Source organism: Hirundo rustica, chromosome 2, assembly GCF_015227805.2.
Source record: "Hirundo rustica isolate bHirRus1 chromosome 2, bHirRus1.pri.v3, whole genome shotgun sequence".
NCBI lineage: Eukaryota > Metazoa > Chordata > Aves > Passeriformes > Hirundinidae > Hirundo > Hirundo rustica.
In genome coordinates, this window is record NC_053451.1 from 88044583 (window position 1) to 88060105 (window position 15523).

A 15523-nucleotide genomic window follows, 5' to 3' on the forward strand; every position below is an offset into this window, starting at 1 on the left:
TAACTTTTTTATTTTCAGAGTTCTGGTTTAATACATGACAACATAAACTAGAGAATCCTTGTCCTGAATTTCTATAGAACAACACCTTTCAGCTTTACACATTTCAGTTGATTATGTTTTATTCTCTTCACAAAGGAAGCCAACATGTCTAACAAAGTTAACATGTTATTTTAGGACAATGTGACAAGTATGCTGATTCCTATTTTCCTTAGCTCAGCTCATGTTTTTCTTCTGGCACGGTAAATCTGTAAAGTAAGAATATATATTAATGTCATGGAAGTGCACCATGTGTTAATAAGATAAACGTTGTCTTGCTAACCAGCTTCCCAGTTAGCAAAACATATGTTGCATTGGCTACCCACGTGATGCTACCTAGTATGCCTCAGGCAAGGCAGTCAAAAGGCCAACAGCTATCTAATTCGAGCCTTGAGAGAGCTGAAAATACATAGGATATGTTAGATGCTATTAGTATTTAAAAACAATGCCTCAACAGTCCCTAAATGAACAGATCTTTTGTTTGCTTGTTGATGCTAACTCGAACTGGACTGCAGAGTAGCCCTCTGAGGGGTCTGAGGGCAGATGCCAGGGGCCAAGCACAGCTCTCAAAGACAGGGGTTCATTGTGAAACACAGGGTTTCAGTACAGCAGGTTGGAGACAGCCTCCAAATGCCACCTTGTCTATAACCATTTACAGGTGGTTGAAGGGTTTTGGGTTTTTATCCCATACTTTTCTTGAGCAGTGCATGCTGTTCATGCTAACACCCTCTCCTTGAAAAGCAGTGCAATAAGGACTAAATCTTAGGTATGAAGTTTTGGGCATGGAAAATGCTTTTCTCCAGAAGGAAGTGGATGGTGAAGGCCTGCCCATGAGTTCCTGGAAGTGAGATCACCTGCAGCACATGCTGCACATGCTGCTGAGACCAGAGGCAGAGCCATTGCTATTGACTGCTGTGGGAGAAGAGCCTACATTGTGACATCGAGCCTACTCCCAGCAGCTGAGTCAGTCAACAACCACCTGTGTTTAAACCAGACTTCCTTCCACGCTTAGCAACTGTTGTTAGGTTGGGTTTTTCTGGAGTTTTGAAAGATTAGGTTATAACTTCATCCTCAGCTACGTGTCCTCATCCAGAATCTCTTGACTCTTTGAGATGCTTTGCATTTGTACTCTAGCCTGCAGCCAAATACAGATGGGCAGCCTCCCTGAGATTCATTATAATACTGGTCTCTACCCAATTTCTGGGAAGTAAACAAGTGCAGCATTCTTCACTAGGCCTCATACAAGTTTAAAAATTCACTGGTGTGATACTCCTAAAGTGGAAGAACATTTTTATCCCTTTATTAGACAGAGATATATTTGATGAAGACATACAAGTCATCAGGTCTCTGAACCCCCTTCTCAAATGAGTTCACTGCTGGCAGTGCAATGCAACCTGCAGTAATTCAGAATGATTATGCAAATGTCAGAACCGTGTGACAATGCCTAATATGCCCTCTATAAGCAGTAAGTTAGGAAGAGCTACAAGTTGAGTGTTGTGTTCCTGTGGTAATACCAGATGGCAAAATGTCTAGCATTTGTGAAGCTGCTCCTTATTTGCATGAACACTGCAGCAATCACATTTCCTTGAACGTATGTCACCAAATGTATTTATTTGTTTTGGTTCAAGGAGAATACTGCCAACTGCTATAATTGTCTTTATTGCAAACACTTCAGTTAATGGAAAATGATTCTTTTTAATAGATTTCTTCTTTATTTTTTTTTTAATTTGTAATTTAAAACAATCCCAGAGGTACCTTTTAATGGTTTAACGTGTGTTTTGTTTCAATAGCTAAGCCAAGCTTGTGAAAACCTCATGACTTTTTCCTCACTGAGGCACGTATACATATGTGAGTGATATACGCATATATATGAGTAGTATGCGTGCTCAGTTTTGTAAGACTTGGAACCAAAGGACATGCAAACACTGACCTCTCAAAAGTCAGCGTCGTTTGTGTTTGTTTCATACAGGTCAAATTCCAAAAGGTTGAATTTAAACAGCTTTTAAATCATATACTGCTATTTTTAAAATGTTGCATCTGTTTCAAATTCATGCTTAAAGGACATGAACCAGAACACGAGCAAAAGTTATATATGAATAAAGGTTGTAGTATAGAAATTAAATTATCTCAAATTTGGCACATTGCTCTTTTGATTTATTTCAGCCCTAAGATCTGCCAAGACACATACTGGATACACCAATGAATTGTGCTTAAATGCCAGTGTCTCGAGCTCAAAGAGCTTTCAGCACACCCCCACCACCCCCTACCTTCTCTGTGTCTTCCAGGTTACGCAGAATAATTTCACCCCCAGATATTTGCCAGACTAGATTTCCAATGGATTGCTAAACTCTTCTCAGAGTAGGTATGTTTAATGAATGTTGATCTGCCGTTATACCTTTTGGCAGACTACTTGTATGGCCCCCAGTCTTTGTCCATGCCCAGGCGTGCTGGTTCCTGATGGGAGGGCGGTAGTGGCACCAGCCTCCCCACAGAAACACTTGCAGCTTTCTTCATGCTGCTCCTGCAACCAGAAAGAACTGTTTCCTTTAGTCCTTAATTAGAAATAGACAGAGATGGCTCAGGGGATAGGGTAGGAGCAGAGCAATAATTTCACCTGAAAAACCTGGGGCTGGATTTAATCTCCTACAAAGTCCAAAGACTAATGTTGTCTCAGGTTAGGCTGAAAGAAATCATATAAAAAGCCTAAAGTTTTAAGCGCTGAAAAATCCCTTTTCCTTTTCCTTTTCCTTTTCCTTTTCCTTTTCCTTTTCCTTTTCCTTTTCCTTTTCCTTTTCCTTTTCCTTTTCCTTTTCTTTCCTTTTAAAGCACACTATTCATGACTTGCTTTGCCTCCCTCAGGTGTCAGTTTTTCAAGCAACTTAAATAAAAAGGTCTCATTTCCATGATGAACGAGGTGGCAACAGTGCACCAAGTATCCTCCAGTCCTTCAGTTTGGGAACACCCAAATTTGCATTCAGAGGAAGATGTCCTTTTCCACAAACGAAGCACTGCACCTTCAGAGAGGAATTACATGGTGCGCATTAATGATGCTGCTTGACCTTTTCAGAAACCACAAAATTGCTGCACCACATCCCACCAGAAGGGGAGATTCTGGAAGGGTACTGTTATTCTGCTACAAGATCACCATTCTCCTAATGGCATCTTTGGGGCTGGCATCTTTGGGGCTGTCAAAGATGCAGGTAGGTAAACTGAGGGTGAGATTGCTGGTACTCCCCTTTCTTGGCATCAGTTTATTTCCTGGAAAAGGAAGGGGGCTGTGACCCAGCCAGCTGTACCAGCATGACAAAGGAAGGTGTTACCACATCTATACAGAGACCTGGCCACAGCACTGAACTCATCATTTGCAGCACCCTGCAATCTTGCCTTTGCCTTTCCAATATAATTTTCCAGTCCAAATACTTAGTTTATTATTCTCTGAATTGTGAGGGCTTTGCAACACCCACATACACACTCATCTTCCCTCTACCTCCCCACGCACATAAATATTGCGATATAAATTTAGCAGGAGTAGCTTGTTTGTTTGCAGTTAATGTTTACCCAGGAGGCTGATCTCCTTCACCTTGGCAGCTACCTGTGGCACTGAGCACAAAACATTCAGAACCTGAAGTCTAGACATATTAATTACAAAAACAGAGCTGATGCTTCATGCTAACAGGCAGTTATTTCTTAAACTGGCAGTTATTTCTTAAACCCACAGCTCCTGTGGGTTCCTGACAGTTCTTTGCTAGGGAAGACCTAGTTCCCAGGGCTGAGATTTTTTCCTAGATTTTGTCAACCTCCCCATTTGTTCTTAAACTGACCCTTCTACTTCCATCATGAAATGAAGAAGCTCCATCAAAACGTCAGCAGGCTGCAACACCCAGCCCTGGCGTCACGGGAGTGACACCATCCCCAAGGTGCCAGGTGGAGTCCACGTCAGTGCAGCGCTGATCACGTTCCAAACAAACAAAAAAAGCCCCAACTCAAAACCACAGCCCATACCATAAGTGACTAAAAGATATGTGCATTTCAAGAAAAAACCTAGACCCGTGAACAAGTTTTCTGCAAAGACACATATATCTTTGAAATTAAATTTTAGCACACAGTAGTTTTTGAATTATGAACAAAGTTAGAACTGCTTCAAAGCCATGGAAAACAGGCAATATTTCAAGAAAATAAATTTTAAAATGGTTTACTGATTATTCTCCACATTTTCCCACAAATTTTAATCTCGCACACAAATCAATATACTAAATTTCAGGCTGAAGTGAGGACTTTTGCTTAAATATTTAATAGTCTAATTCTCCCCTGAATTACTACATTTATGCCAAAGTAGCTAAATAGAGTAAGTCAAAGGAAAAACTTACACAACACCATAAAAAAGCAGTCTAACCCTGATGCAGGACAGTGATTATGAAACTCAATTCAGAATGGAAACTGGATCCTGAATTTTAATGTACCATTATTCCTGTATTTCTGCCATATTTTAAAACTCAAAAGGATGAGTCAGAGTGAGATCCTGTAAAGGCAATAGCCCCAAACATTTCTAGGAAATAGTCTTAACTATAATGATTTAATTACAATTAAGGTTGTCTTTCTTGCTGAATTGCTGTGCTTAACACAGTAGTGTTTTCTATTTCACTGTTCATATCCATGGTTTTTGCTGGCCAATTTCTAGGGACCAGTTCCATTTCCCTATAAGTATAAATGGGATCTGTTTGGAAGCTCATTGCTACCAGGGTATAGGGAACTCCAAGATACAGCAACCTTACATTTTTGGGTATTAAATATTTTCCCTAATGATATTTGAACTATCGGTTAAATTATAACAAAGGGGCTGCCTTTGATGAACAAGTGGCATAATCAAAAAAATACCTTCCTAGGTTACAACTGGCTTTTTTTTAGACATTTTATCTATCCTAAACAGCAGAAGTTAATTTGAGGATTTTTACAGTATTTTTTCCCATTTACAAACAGGAATGCCGTGGGGTAAAGCAATTACTCTGATTTACTGTTTTCACTTTGATTGAACATAAAGATGTAGCAGGGTCTCAAAAAAGCAGTAACTTAACAAACTGTGCTCCTATCCACAGACAGATAAAGTACCTATTTTGCTATTTCAAAGAGTTTACCTCCAGGCAGCAGCACAGAGCAAACATCAATCAATGACATTGTGTCTAAGATGAGATTGATGTTTACTCTCACAGCTTTTCATCTTACATCCAATAAATTATTTTTCCTTCACCAAAGTGCCTGGTTAAATTTCATTTTTCACTTTGCAGTATCAGTTTTAAAACTTTAGCTTCCAGCAATTTTAAAGCTAGGCTTCATTGACGCTTCAGCTTTTACAGCCTGTTTATGATTTGTATTAGCCATGAAACACTACCGACCAAACACGAATATCATCAGGGGGAGCTGAGCTGGGGCAGCCACTCACACAGTGGCAGGTGCAGCCTGGAAGGTGTGAGATTACTTTAATTATCTGCCTGGAAATTCCAAGTTCAAAACAGGGAGCTGTATTTTCAGGGGCAGATATATTGCATCCACCAAACAAATGAATATATAAATATCCTATCTGCAAAACCAGCATCAGAGCGTCCAGGTCAGGTCTTCTGAGGGTTAATACTGGGAAACTGGAAGGACCCAAGGAAAGGCTAATTGTGGGTGCAGTTATTACCTTACAGTCACTCATACCTGACATTCATGAAGTGTAAGTGCTTCACATGCAACCTGACTGAATTTTAAATATGTATCAAAATCCTGAGAAAACCTAGGGCTGCAGTTAAGACTGGGACCTAGGTTGTTGAGTCAGAGCATCACAATAGAGGAACATTAAAAAAAATCCTATTTATTTCAACACCTGCTTTTATAAGAGTACCTCTTCCAGTCTCACTACAGATAAAACATGCACATTTTCTTCCCTCTGTGAAGTTTTGCCCAATGAGAGAAATTGAGACGTAATTCTAATTTATTCCAATTTCAGAAAAAATAACTTCATCATATGATAAAAAATTACCAGTCCATACTTATATTACACATAAATATTCAAGAATTCACCACTCTATATTAATAGGTAATCCTATTTTCAATATCTTATTTTCTTTTATAACCCAAAATCTGCTAGCAAAAGTGCCTAAGATGGATGAAGATCTTAAAAAAACCTGAGTCAAGCTAGAAACAAAACGTTACAACAGCTTTAAATTTGCGCTACTCTGTCTAACAATATATTCTTTGAAAGTATATTCACAAGTGTAAAATTCACCACTGCTAACAATCTTACACTGGGAATGAGTTTATTTTTCTTAGAAATTCAAAATTAAATTTAAAACCTCCAGAAATAGAGCGAAAATCTTGGCTGCCAGGAAACAGATACTGTAGATGTAACAAAGTATTCCTCTTGTATATTCATCCATATTGCCCAGAGATTAAAAAAAAAAAAAAAAAAAAAAAAAAAAAAAGAGCACAAACCTGACAAATCACAATGTCACCATTTAATTTAATTTTGCAAATGTTACTTTTATGTGGTATTTTAAAAATACAACAGCCCACAGAACCACAGAATCACAGAAAGGTGTGGGTTGAAAGGGACCTTTAAGATCATCTAGTTCCAAGCCCGTCTCCAGGGCAGGGACACCTTCCACTAGATTGCTCAAAACCCTATTCAGCTTGGCCTTGAACACTTCCAGGGATGGGGCATCCACAACTGTGTTCCACTGTCTTGCTATCCTCAAACTGAAGTATTTCTACCTCATTTCTAACCCAAGCCTGCCCTCTTTCAGTTTGAAGCCATTCCTCCTTGTCCCATCACTACATGCCCTTGTAAGAAGATCTTCCCCAGCTCTGTTGCTGGCTCCCTTTAGGTCCTGGATGGTGGCATAAGGTCTCCCAGGAGCCTTCTCTTCTCCAGGCTGAACAGCCCCAGCTATCCCAGCCTGTCCTCACAGCAGAGGTGCTCCAGCCCTCTGATCATCTTCATGGCCTCCTCTGGACTCAATCCAGCAAGTCCACGTCCTACCAGTGCTGAGGACCCCGGAGTTGGGTGCAGCATTCTTGGTGGGGTCTTACCAGAGAGGAACAGAGGGGCAGGATCCCCTCCCTGGCCCTGCTGGCCGTGCTGCTTTTGGCTCAGCCCAGGGTACAGCTGGCTTTGGCGACTGCGAGTGCCCACTGCCAGGCCACGTCGAGCTTCTCATCAATCAGCATCCCCAGTCCCTCTCCTCAGGGCTGCGCTCAGCTGAGAGGAGCAATTTTCTCCTGCCTAACCTAACAGTGCTGCATTCCCTGGGCTGCTGCTACACAAGGCCTTACCTAACTTGGTGACACCTCCACCTGGACCGTTTCCTCTCACATCGCTCCCCTGCCAAAGACGTCGGGCACAAGGCCCCTTTGCCTGTTTTCCTCCACAATGATTTCTGCTTTCACCTATGTCCTTAAGAATGGGAAACTGTTCCAGTCATGAACTGCCAAGACTGTGCCCTTTTTCTTCCTCCACTGCATTCCTTCCTTAGGCTCCTTTCAGTCATAATTAGTCAAAAATTAGAGCGCTTTTTATATTGTCTCATTTCTGTAGAGAATGTGCACACATAGGTAAACTGAATTTATTCTTATCATTGCCTGATTTCTAGGGATGCTCTGAACTTTTAAAATGTAATGAAAGAATTCTGGCCTTTTAAAAATCTATTTGACATTTTGAAGTAGGTGTTTAATACTTTATTTAAAATGTTTGTTGAACTTCCCTTTGATATGTTTGCTGAAAACTGAATTTCAGTCAATAAAGATTTTCAGTGTTAGTTTCAGTAATAAAAAATTTAAAACTCATAAAAATTAACCTAATAAAAGTTCAAAAGTTTCCTGAAACTTTATTAAATCTAAATAAATTAAAAAGTGCCCTGAAAATGGTGAAAAAAAAAAAAAAAAAGTTTTGCCTCAGGGTCTTTTAGAGAAAAAAAATCCCTTCTGGCTTCCATTTATTTAATTTTATTATTTTTTAAGCTACTTAAGTAGCCTGTCCTTTCCAGGGGGCTCCGTACAGTGATCCACCTACCCACAGCTATTTGCAGGACTGCTAAGTACTCCAAGGTATACTTCACATAGCACGCACAAACTGAAAGCTCTGCAACTGGTAGGAAAATTTTACCATGCGATTCACCCTGGTATGATCTGACTTAAAGCAGTAAAAGCAAATATTAGAATCACAGAATTAGAGAACCACAGAATCACTAAGGTTGGCAAAATAACCTTCAAGATCAAGTAAGCCCATGTTTTGACCAAATACCACCATGCCAACCAAACCACAGAGCTAAGTGCCACATCCAATCATTTCTTGAACATTTGACTCTACCACCTCCCTGGACACCCCTTTCCAAGGCTTAACCACCCTTTCAATAAAAAAATTCCTCCCGATGATCCAACCTGAACCTCCCCTGATGCAGCCTGAGGGACGTTCCTTTTGTTCTGTTCCCAGTTGTCTGGGAGAAGAGCCTGATCCCTGCCTGGATACAGCCTCATTTCAGGTGATTGTAGAGCGTGATAAGGCCACTTCTGACCCTCCTTTTCTCCGGGCTAAACAACCCCAACTCATTTCTTCAGAGGACTTCTGCTCCATTGCCCTTCTCTGGACACGCTGCAGCACCTCAATGGTCTTCTTATAGTAAGTGACCCAGAACTGGACACAGCACTCAAGGTGTGGCCTCACCAGTGCTGAGAACAGGGGGACAATCCCTGCCCTGCTCCTGCTGGCCACACCATTGCTGGCACAGACCAGGTCACCATTGGCCTTTTTGGCCACCTGGGCACAGCTGGCTCATGTTCAGCTGCTGTGGACCACACCCCAGGTCCTTTTCCACTGGGCAGCTTCCCAGCCACTCTGCCCTCAGCCTGTAGCACCACTGGGGTTGTTGTGACCCACACAAAGGATCTGGCACTTTGCTTGACTGAACCTCATACAATTGGTCTCGGCCCATGGATCCATCATGTCCAGATCTCTCTGCAGAGCCTTCTTGCTCTCCTTCAACACTCCTTCCCAGCTTGGTGTCGTTTCTAACTGACTGAGGGTGCATTCAATTCTCCTGTCCAGATCATCGACTAAGATATTAAACAAGGCCAGCCCCAAGACTGAGCCCTGGGGAACAGTACCTCAGGCTTTTCCTCATCCTTGGTTACAGTGTTCCCCATCCACATCCAGTAAAAGATTGAGATTTTTCTCAGCCTTCTTTCTTTTTGTTAATGTGTTTGTAAAAACATGTTTTATTATCTTTCACAGTAGTGGCCAGATTGAATTCTAGCTGAGCTTTCGCCTTTCTAATTTTCTCTCTACATGACCTAAAGACATCCTTGTACTCTTTTGAGTTGCCCTCCCCTTCTTCCAAAGGTCATACTCTCATTTTTTTCCTGAGCTTCAGTAGAAGTTCCCTATTCAGCCAGGCCATTCTTCTTCCCAGCCAGCCTGTCTTTCAGCACATTGGGATGGCCTGCTTCTGTGCCTTTAAGATTTTTGTCTTAATGTATGCCCAGCCTTCCTTTGTTTTTTAAGGGCTGTGTCCCAAGGGAATCTCTGAACAGCACCCTTAACAGGCTGAAGTCTGTCCTCAGAAAGTCCAGGGCAAAAGTTTTATTGACCACCTTCCTCACTTCACAGAGAATTGAAAACAATATAATTTTGTGATTACTATGCCCAAGATGGCCTCTGATCAGCACGTCTCCCACCAGCCCTTCTCTGTCCACGAGCAGCACACTAGCAGTGCACAGGGGAGCGCTGCCCTGGTCAGCTTGCTCACCAGTTGTGTCAGGAAGTTAAGTTCCACACACTCCAGGAACCTCCTAGACTGCCTCCTCTCTGCTGTGTTGTGTTTCCAGCAGACATTCTGCAAGTTGGCCTCCCACAAGAACAGGGGGTAGAGAACATCACATGTCAGCCAGTCACTCAGAGAAGTTTTCATCTGCCTATTCATCCTAGTTGGGTGGCCTGTAACAGATTCCCACCAGGATGTCTACCTTGTTGGCCTTCCTGCCTTCTCTCACCCACAGGCACTCCACCTTATCATCACTATTCTTGAGTTCCCTACAGACAAAACACTCCCTAATGTTCAGGGCCATGCCACCACCCCTCCTTCCTTCCCTGTCCTATCTGAAGTGCTTGTAGCCATCCATTGCACACCCCAGTCGTGCAAATCATCCCACCACATCTCTGTGACAGCGACTATGTCGTCATTTTCCTGATGCACAACGGCTTCCAGCTCCTCGGGTTTGCTCCCCATACCACTGCACTGGTGGAGCTGCACTTCAGCTGGGCTACTGATTTCACACCAACACTGGCATGCCGCCCCTAGGCTCATCTCTATCGAGCCTGATTTTATTCCCTTCCCACTTCAAACCAAGTTTAAATCATTAAGCCAGATCTAAGAGCACTTACCAGTTCAGAGGTAACAGAGTGTGTATTAGAAAACATTCCTGACGTACAAGCAAAAAGAGCAAAACTTCACAGGATGACAAAGAAAGGTAGCTTTAAGTTATTACATGATTTTGGTGCTGCTAAGAATCCCTATGAAACAGTAGCAAAAGATACACAAATTCAGCACCCCAATGTACAGATTCTGAAAACTCTTTCCTGTATTTATGTTCTGGTTTTAGATCAACATTCAAAATTATCTGATGTCCAAAGTGTACCAAAATACATTCCTGAAGTACAGGACACAGGATTGCAGCCTTAGACAGTATTATACTTTCGTGGAAAGCCAAAGCACAGTATTTCATTATGAATGTGTCAGCTGTTAATAACCATCAAATCTATGACTCATGAAAACGTCTATACATGTTTTATTAACAAAGCAACATTTCCAATTTACTTTTACCACAATGGATAATGACTGAAGGTTCATCAGGGTTAATCAAGAAAATGATGTAAATTTTATACTGCATTATGTTACACTTGGCTTAAAATGGATCTTGAGCGACAATCTTTTTTATGTGTTTAATCATGATTTACAGCATTATGGAAACCACACAACAGCCCCATTGTAAAAAAAAAGTTATTAACAAGTCAGTGCATAAGTCATCAGATTTTATGTATTCACAGAAAATCACTTCTTAGGATCTTCAGCAGACAGGCACTGAGTTTGCTTTCTGTAAAAATAGAATCGATATGTTTTGAGATGCCTTGTTTTAATTTATCTTTCCTTCAGATCTTATAGATAGATGGAGATCTTATTATAGCATTTTATATATTGCAGAGAAACCATCACTCCATACAACTAAGGTTGAACTAAATTTTAAACAGATCTGTGATAGCATATCTACATGATAAAAATAAATTTGGATGGTGTTTTTGGATTATGTTAATAATTGCACATGCGGATAAAGCAACCAAAGAAGTTAAATCCTATGCTAATCATAGAGATTTAAAAAAAAAAAAAAATCAACCTCTGTAAATGCCCAAATAATAAATCCACTAAAATCTGTACTTTTGCTTATATGAACACAAAAATGTAGCTCACTATAAGAAGAAACTGTGATTGTTTTTTAGCAATCATTTGCTTGTATCAGTGTCTGTAAACATAAAATCTAATTACGGGGAATTATGAAATTCTATCTTCATTATGCTCAACTGAAAACATTTCAATTGAAAATCGAATGAGATACCTATATTTATTTATAAAGAAAGCCATATATAAAAATTTATACCTAAATCTATCCCTCTAAAACCTATGTGGGCAGCTTGCTTCCACAGAACTAAAAGGACCACTGTAATAAATCTGGTTCAAGAACCTAAGAAAGTTATGGCTTATATACGACTTCAAGACACAAACAGTGAAAAAAAAAAGCTTATATAGAGGATGTTTCACTCTCCTTTCACAAGACACCAGTAGCAGCCAAACATACTGCACTGTGCCATAAAGCTAACCAACTTCTCTAAAAGACATTGTACACATTTAAACAAAGAAAAATGCAAATTCCTCCCCAGTTCTTTCTTGTGAAAATGGGCAATGTAAACTGGACCTGAGGTTTATGCTTTACCAAATAATAGTATCACTGCATATCCTTGGAACCTGCCTAAGAAAACTGCCTACCACACAAACCATATGACTTTTTTAGTATCTTATTCATGATGTCCTGATTGTTCTATCATATTTTGACACATTGGCCTCAAGGATTATTCAATCAAAATTAGGAAGAGAAGCTAGTCAAAACCAGCATACCCATTAAAAAAAAGAATAATTTACATCCATATGTGAATAAAGTTGCATATATGTTAAAATGACAAAAAAGTTAAAACTTTTATGCCCTGTGACTGGTGTAATTCATGTAAGCTTCTTACACATGCTAGTCCCAATTCATTCTGACTGCAAAGATCACATAACTCATGCTCACCTTCAGAGCTGCACTGAGAAGCATCCATGTCCTTCCCCTCTTAAGTGATGTGCAATTGGAAGTGAGGTATTTTATTTCTAATTATAGAAAAAGAAAACCCAGCATTTGAATCACAATTTCTGTTTGTGCCTCCCTTAACACTGATTCTGCTTAAGAAGCATAGCTATGCCACAAATCCAACCCAAAACTTAAATATGTCAAAAATACAAAAGGCTAAACGAAATTAAAGTGCAGAAAAATCTCCTATATTTTAACTTTCAGAAACAGAAACAGTGTGACTGTTCAAGTGCCTCACTAAGAAGCAGGTTAAAATGCATTTAAATATTTCAAAATCTGAAGGAAATTACATAAAAATGACCAAAAATCACCCAGAAGGTGCAATGGCTGTGATAGATGCAGAAGCCAGAGAAGCCTGTGCAGGGAGGGTGCTGGGGCAGACGCTGTCTGTGGAGGGAACCAGCCTGGTTCCAGGGCAAAGCAGGGAAGCCAGCGACCTGATGAAGTTGGGTATATTGTTACCTCGCTTTCTAACAGCTGCCTTGCCCGGACTACTTCTTCTCAGCAAATTTTAGCTTTAGCAAGAACAACAAAATGTTATAGGAGAGAAATGTTTTATTTTTTCTGCATACTCTACTTGAAGCCTGAGTTCATAAATGTGTATTTGTGTCACAGTAAATTATAAGAATATTATTTACCTGAATAGTATAAGGTGTAAAATTATTCAGTGTTTCATTTTGAAAGTGTTAAGAGGTATCTAAATTCTATGTAGTTGCAAAAACATGAGGAAGGATCTAAATTGCATGTATTATTCTAAAAACATGTATTTGGGAGACATCTATAACATTTCTATTTGAATCTTCCATAGCAAAGATCCCTTTTTGTGCTAGAAAGCTTAGAAATCTTTGGGTAATTTTTTCTACAAAATTTTTTAAATGTTTCAATACATTTGACTTCAGTTTGACCTTCTCTTACTACTGTGCTCAAGAATATCAGATTTGTGTGACCTGTCAGTAAGCCCAGTGAAGCTGGTTTCATGGGAACAACTCAGAAGGACTGAAATAATTCTCTGACAGGTGGTGCATTAAAAAAGGAGCCAGAATTTAATTCTTGTCCTGTTTCACTTGGATAATAGAACATAACCAAAAGGAGTTCAAGAAAACCAGGAAACAAGACTGAAGGAAATTCTCCTGATTTTCCACTTCTAAAAAGCCAACAAAATGCTGATGCCTAAGATAAGAGATCTGCAATATTAAAAAAAAAAAAAAAAAAAAAAAAAAAAATCCATACACAAGGAACTCATCCTCCCTCTTTGTATTGGCAGATTATCAACCCATGGTCCCACAATTCTCTGGGGATGGGACAGGACTGAAATAGAAAGAACTCTGAAAACAAGGCAAGTCTGCCCTGATCCCTAGCCAGTTTCAGTTCACTCAAACTTATGTTCACCACGCTAAAAATCCAGCACTTAGAAGAAGGCTAATCACACAGTTTGGATCTAGCTGCTCACATGCTCTCAGGCTCTCTAGCCTTAAAAGTGATGACATTCAAAACCCCCACAGTAGATACCCAATTCTTGCCAAGAAATTGCATTTGAACCTCGTGGAAGGTGTTTGGCAGAGTGACTCTGGTAGATCTAATAGAACATTTTTTCTCCCATAAAACCTGGTTCCTGGAGCGGACTGCGAGACAAGTGAACAGTGGCAGTATTCCACAGTGTTAATTGCAGAAACCTGGAGCAGCACTGAACATAAAGATGAGGGATCTGCTTGCTGTTCCTTCCTAACCCTGATGGATGAACCCACAGTGAGGAAAAAATGACAGAAGTGAAGGTGAGAGAGACCACAAAACTACACCATCACCAGGGATCTTGATTTTTATTTGAAACCAAAAAAACCAAGGTAAAAATTCTCACCTGGCAACTGGAGGATCCCAGTGTAAAAAATAAACAGAATCTGTCATTAACAAGAGAATATTTTATTGCTAACATGCCATCTTAAGCAGAAAACTGCTGCTACATTTAGCCTTCCTTTAACTTTCCTAAGCAGCAATGCTGACCGAGTTTCTCAGTGACAATAGGGAATGGCAGAGAATTACCTCCTTCTACATTATGGAAAGCAAAAAAACTGATGACAATCCATTTGGGTGGTTTTTTAATACAAGTAAAAGAAAATATGCTCAGTGAATTTCTTCAAGTTTCTATTCGGGGTTGTTTCTTGAAAAAACTGCGAAATAACTGTAATACATGTGGATCTATTTTGCTGTGAACCAAGACAGTATCTTAGTAACTCATAAAGATTTCTGAGGTTTTTACACGGTTCTAGAGAACACTTTGCTGTTCCTGATGTGTTCCACTAAATTAAAAAGAATTAAACAGTTGGGAAGACCTAAATATCAAGCTGAAGGCAATAAGCATTTAAAGCTAAGATAACAGACTTCATGTGCAATGTGCAGCCAGACCAGATGACCCACTGCGGCCCCTTCCAACCTCACCCTTTCTGTGATTCTGTGATTCACCCAAAACTGACCCACAGTTGGGCACTGAGAAAATCACACACCAGCCTGAGGACCTCTGCTGTAGGAAAGATGTGATGTAGCCCATAAAAGAGACAGATGGATAAAGGATTGAGGTATGAAAAAGGACAAATTGAGCTTGTCTGATTTAGAAAAAAGAATACTGTGGGACACATGACAATGGTCTACCCTCCTATAAAAACTTGTTGCAGAGCAGACAATGATGAATTGTGTTTTCTGTCTGTCAAGTCACGCAACTTAATTTGCAGAAGAGGAGATTTAGATATGTTTTCAGAAATGCTATCTAACTTTAAAAGGAAGGGCTGGAAAAGGCTGGGTATCAACTCCACAGCCTCCTTGGCTTCTTTATCTCAGTTCTTCTCACAACCCTGTCCTCACCAGCAGACAGTTATTGTTAAGATTGTTCCTTCTTAGACAGGTTTAATACACAAAATAAACAAGAATGGCAAACCTTTATCCACTGAACAACACAACATCCTATCTTCCTTCCAGATGAGCAAAACTGCCCCCTGACATTATTACAAGGATGCTCCTCCTTCATAAATACCTGCCTGTTATCACTTCCCAAAGTTAGACTTGTTCTCCCCAA

At 40.1% G+C, this 15523-nt stretch overlaps 1 protein-coding gene across 3 annotated transcripts in view; it reads right to left on the reverse strand.

Annotated features, from left to right (window-relative positions):
• AFF3 (ALF transcription elongation factor 3) overlaps positions 1-15523 on the reverse strand; it is a 329088-nt gene that overhangs the window by 268828 nt on the left and 44737 nt on the right. The window lies entirely within an intron of this gene.